The sequence below is a fragment of the Diplotaxodon limnothrissa genome, linkage group LG7, assembly GCF_057381915.1.
Source record: "Diplotaxodon limnothrissa isolate DT_005_m linkage group LG7, D_limnothrissa_male_GT1.1, whole genome shotgun sequence".
Taxonomy (NCBI): domain Eukaryota; kingdom Metazoa; phylum Chordata; class Actinopteri; order Cichliformes; family Cichlidae; genus Diplotaxodon; species Diplotaxodon limnothrissa.
Window position 1 is genome coordinate 53,832,380 of NC_140602.1, and position 6,000 is coordinate 53,838,379.

Here is a 6,000-nt window from a genome sequence, read left to right on the forward strand (position 1 = left end):
CATGAGTAAATCACATAAGCCTAGTAAGTAGAAGTAGGCCACATCTTATGCAAGTCTTTTATAAGTTTTTACTATTTCTTTTTCATATATGGGTTATGCCCCAGCCCCACTGCAACCCAGATGATGATAAGAGGATGGTAGTTGTTGTAAATCCATTCAGCTTTTATGTTAACCAGACTCTAGACTTTGTTGAACGTTATGTAATAGAAGACAACATTTATTATTTAAGTGACCAAGTAGTATTGGGGTAAAAGTTAATGAATAGTCTTGGAATAAAATGACAAAATTGTGAAGGATTAAAATATTCCAAGAGCTCAACTTACTTCATCTAAACACGTTTCAATCACGTTTTATCAACACAACATGCACAGGTTTATTAAATATGAATGAGTTGTGTTGATTTAACTCAGTTGTTTAAGTTTCTGCCAAAGCAAAACAATTGTTTGCAACTAATGTCCACTATTGATTTAAGTAAATCCAACATGCTCTTTTTTTCTGTGCATGGGGAATGATCTTGCAGCTTAGTTTCACAAACTTTTTTAAAAGGGCCTCCAGGTTTCTGAATTATCTCCAGCAGGTATAGTTGCTCCACAACTTTAAGTATTTACATTAGTGGAATAAAAGGATTGACTTTAGGAAATAAGAATAAAGAGCTTCCTGTGCATTTAGACATGATTAATTCAGATGCTCAGATGAAGCAGGTCAGTTAAGAGGTTCAGTGTCCAGAAATAAACATTAACAACATTTCCTTTTTGACTGAGGGGCAGACAAATGATGCTTAAACAGTAGCTACCGAGGAAGTACAAAGTCTGGATCGGTGAAAAAAACAAACAAACATCCTCCATTAATGTCAAGTGTAGCACTGCCTACACAACTCCTACTCACCAGCCAAGAGAGATGGCTCAAAATCTACTCTATTGTTTATTGGAGGGGGGTTGCATTCAAGTATGATCCATAATTGGTTTATAGGCTTTTTTTTGTTTGTTTATTTCTTCTTTGTCATCACATACAAGCTCACAGGGACACGATGTTACTTGTGCACACACAGGGTTTTTTTCCACATATAGTTTTCACAGTCCAGTTGTTCCTCAGAGAACAAGAGAACTGTTGACAAGTTGGGCCACATTGCTTTTTCAAACATTGCTTTTTCAATAAAAGCCAGCTAGAATGGCAAAAATGACTGCTCATTTTTCCCAAGGAGCAATGAAAGACAAATTGTGAGCGTACTAACAGGACGGTCATCCTGAATTGAAACAGATGTGCCAGCAGACACAGCAGGAGGTACCAGCTCACCTTCCTCCTTCCGATAAACAAACAACCATCCAAACCATCAGCAATAACAACTTGTGAGACTTTCAGGTCTTTTCTTCTCTCCATGCACATAAATCAGATCATAGAGAAAAGGTCCACAGTTTTATCCGTCTCTTGATAAGAGACTGATTACCAGTGGTTACATACTTTAAATAATTTTAGAAAACACATGCACAACCACTTCACTTAAGTGCCATGTGCTCAAAAATATGAATATACTTGTCTCTATTTATCATTTGTTTTTCAATTTTTTCTTCATTTAACCTCTGAAAGTCTAAGACAAACAAACAATAAAAGCACCTTGCTGTAGGAAAATGAGCAACTGCTAGACCAGAGGGGTTTCCTATGACCCAAATTTAAAATAACTAGACTTTCTTTGTGTGAGCTAGCTCAACAAAAGCTAAAACACCAGCCAGAGACGATGGCTAGTACAATGGTTGCGGCAGATGGCCGCCCCTCCTTGAGCCTGGTTCTGCTGAAGGTTTCTTCCTGTTAAAAGAGAGTTTTTCCATCCCACTGTAACCAGAGTGCTCGCTCAAAGGGGCTCATGTAATTGTTGGGGTTTTCTCTGTTATCTCTGATTTATTGTAGGGTCTTTACCTTAGAATACATAGTGCCTTGAGGCAACTGTTGCTGTGATTTTGTGCTATATAAATCATACTGAATTGACTGAATTGAATTGAACAAAGCTTTCTGTGTGCTTACAGAGAAGGAGGCTTGCAACACCTCCCTTCTGCACAAAATGGACTGATCCAGTGCCACCTGGAGGAGAATTGGAGAGTTGAGATGTATCTGTAAAAATATATTACAGCAAAAACAGCTACAGAGTGCAACCACGGAATATTGCTATTCTGGTAAATTTATGAGTTGATGTCATTAATTTGAAGCACATAATTATGCAACCATAATAATGTCATGGTTGCACACCAGAGCTCCAAAACATTAAATTGTACCAGTGAAAAGCATGACACTCAAGAAGAGAATTTAGTTCTGATGTAAACCCATAATGAAGTTTTTTTTTTTAACAAATCAAGGTTAAATTCATCAATAAATACAAATATCTCTTAATATTAATCCATCTGCTCTTCTTTTTTTTTGAAATTCTGAAAGTATTAAAAAAAAATACAGACCTCCAGACTTCCACTACTTTTTTAACTGCATCAACTCTTTCATTGACATTCATGCTTCAACGACACTGTCATGGAAAGGTTTTTGTGTGATTGCGATGCTTTATCTTTCAAACAGAAGCTTCGGGTTATGTGTGGAAAACACGTTATCATGGTGAACTAGGCAGTTTAAAAAAGAACAACCCTTCTTCTGCACCCCTATATGAAGATTTGTGATGAAGAGTTTGAATCTACAAAGCATCTAGAAGCAACAGTGCTGGCTGCTATATTGTTTTGTGCACTCACCAGTCATGTTGTCACACCTCTTCAACTGCTCTTTACCACGATTTACAGAAGAAGAAGAAAAGAAAATATCTAATTAGTGGCAGTTCTCCAGGTTAAAATATCTTTTTTATGCTAGAGGTCAAAGCAAAATGGCCAGACTGCTTCAGGGTTATAGGAATGCAACAGTAACTGTGTTGCCATTTACATTTGAATGCCTTGTATTAGAGGTTCAAGCTGGTTAAGGTGGTGCAATGGTGTGAGGGAGACTTCTTGGCACACTTAACTACTAACTGAGCATTGTTTAAACATCATAGCTTACATAACTATTGTTGCTGACCATGTCCATTCTTTTTAATGATCATATTGTACAGATTTTCTAAAGGCTGCTTTCAGTTACCAGGGTTGTATCTGTCTGTTTTTGCCAAGCGTAGTGACCGTTCTTCAAAGATGCTTGAACACTGTCACACGTAGAAGATTTGTGATCGTTTTCTCACTTGTCAGAACTGTACATTACATTTTAACTGATGCCCCATAGTCACAAAATTGCTCAAGCCTAATGTATACCATGTGGAAAAAAAGAGCTGCACATACTTCACTTCTTTTCGCGAGCTTTGCACCAACACCGTGTGGTTTACACAGCAATTCTAGCCTTATGCCAGTAGTAGCTTCATATTGCTTAAGTGCCTTTAGTATGGCTTCATCTTTGAGTCTGTTGACAGCAAAAATGAGGAGTTGTCAAGAGTATCGTGACAGAGCTACAAATGACGCCTGTAAAGTTCTCCAAACCATGTGGGAATAAGACTAAAACGTTATTTATTTGTGTGCTTTCTTCATGTCTGTCACTTCTTTTTAAGTTGTGATTGGTGGCAGTGCACAGCTTTAAGTCACAGGCAGGCCCGTGACATTTATATGCTTGCATGGCATTTCTGAAAAGCTCTGAGAGGAGGTTCAATCACCGTCTCTGCATGTGGCCTTAACTTGTGGCCTTTGCTATGTAGCTTTGTATGAGCAGAAAAGAAGATGAAGCTTTCGATCACAAGTGGAGCCAATCCAGCAGCTCTAAATCTCTCTTACTGCTGCATTAGGGCAAAGGTACTTGTGTAGCCAGCAGCATGTAGACAGGCGGGATTTATTGCGCTCTACTCAAAAGGATGCATCTCTTCTTAAGTGCTTCTTCAGTAGTTTATGATGAATGCGTATTACCTTGTAATATCCCATTCCCAAGTCGGTTTCCATCTTTGAAACTTTAAACATTCTGCAAGCTTTGTGTGTAGTGGGATATGCAGAATTTGTTACATAAATCAAGGCTGCACTCCCAGTTTTTGGTATCTGAAACTATACCACATTCTAATTAGTCAGGACATGCAAAAGCAAGGTCTGAATGCAACACAGCCCAACTAATGTCACTAGTTTCACCTGAGTTTGTTTTATCAGTTTGAGCAAAGATACAATCTTACCAGAATGTCCTTATTCCCTCTATGTTGTACTGCTCAAAAAAAAAAAAAAATTAAAGGAACACTGTTTAATCAGAGTATAGCATCAAGTCAGTTAAACTTCTGGGATATTGATCTGGTCAGTTAAGTAGCAGATGGGGTTATAAATCAGTTTCAGCTGCTTTGGCGTTAATTAAACTAATAAAAGGTACAGTAGAGGAGCAACAATAAGACAACCCCTAAACAGTAATGGTTTTACATGTAGAGACCACTGACTTTTTTCCTGCTAAGATTGGAACATTAATGTGTGCCATTACCAGAATGTTTGCTGTGTGTCCTAGCACAGTCTCAAAAGTAGGAGGATGAGGAAATTCCAAGAGAAGAAGATACTCTAGGAGAGCAGGACACAGCTATAGAAGGTCCTTTACCGATCAGGAAGGCCAATATCTGATTCTGGAGGACCAAAATGACCTCCAGCAGTGTTACGTTTCCCTAAAAGGGGTCCAGGCGATGAGGGGAAGTAACAAAAAGTGTCCGGGTCAGAAAAAGGAGACAGAGGCAAAATGGTTAAATTAAGGAGTTTTATTACGGTTTCTAATAAAACTTCGTTTTTAAGTGGGGTGTAACAAGCAGGAAACTGGTGTGAATATCTTACCAAACAAACAGGTGGCCCGAGGGCCTGGCATCCACTAGTGCCACTCCTCAGCATTGTAAAGTGCGATTGGTATTTGTCATTGAATTCCAGAATTGGCAGGCTCCACCACTGGCACCCTTTGCTCTTCACAGGTTCCCCCTGAGCACATGTGACAGATGTTTCTGGAGAAGCCATGGAGAACACTATGCTGCCTGTGACATCATTCAGCATGACCAGGTGGTGGTGAGTTTGATAGTCTGGGGAAGCAAATCCATGGAGGCACGCACAGACCTCTACAACATAGGCAACAGCGCCCTGACTGCCATTACGGATTAGGATAAAATTTTGAGCAGTCTAAAGACGCGATCATATGAAGAAGATATGTGGGTCTTGATACACTATAGCAACACTGGGAAACATAAACAAATGAAGCAAGCTAAAAGATGGGTCTTATTTATACGTCTGGAACTGGATATTATCCAAACTTTGTAAGACTCTTGTAAGAGTTTTATTCGGATGAGCTGGCAGGTTAAAAATCCATAACATGTAGGAGTTGTAGGTGCAGTGACTGTTCTCTCATGGCAATTCAATAGTAACCACAAACAAAACGGAGAACATCTACAAAAGAGGAAGTTAAATTTAAGACCTCGCTGTAAAGTTTCGTCAGATTAGATTCCAGCCAGAGTTGGCATGACATTTCCACCACTCAGCCTAAACACCTGTTTTTGCTTCCAATCTCTCAGTTTCGGCCATCACTCACTACACTGTTCACAGAAGAACATTTCAAACTGAAATTATTGATTTAAAACCATTTCATATTCTTTTTGCCAATACACCATGGTGGAAGGCCTCTGTAGCAACGAGTCGTTTTTATCGGATTGCTAAGCGCCGCTATTGATGCAGGAGTAATAAATGCTAATCTTCTGCCATTATTGATCTACTCAGTCAGCCAGTAATATGTAAAATACATGAGGGAGCAACACAGCATGGCCATAAATATATGCAAATCCAATGTGGCCAAGCATGTGTCATCTGGGTTAGATTTAAGCATATATCTGCTATCCGACTGGAGCACTCCTTATCTTTAACACCCAGAGTGAAACACACTCATCTGTGACACTGAACTTTCATGGACATACAAATATCAATGCACACAAGCCCAATGAATATGTGATCTACTGTCTCTCGATGCTCCTGTTCATTTGAAAAACATGCTTTATTACATAACTGT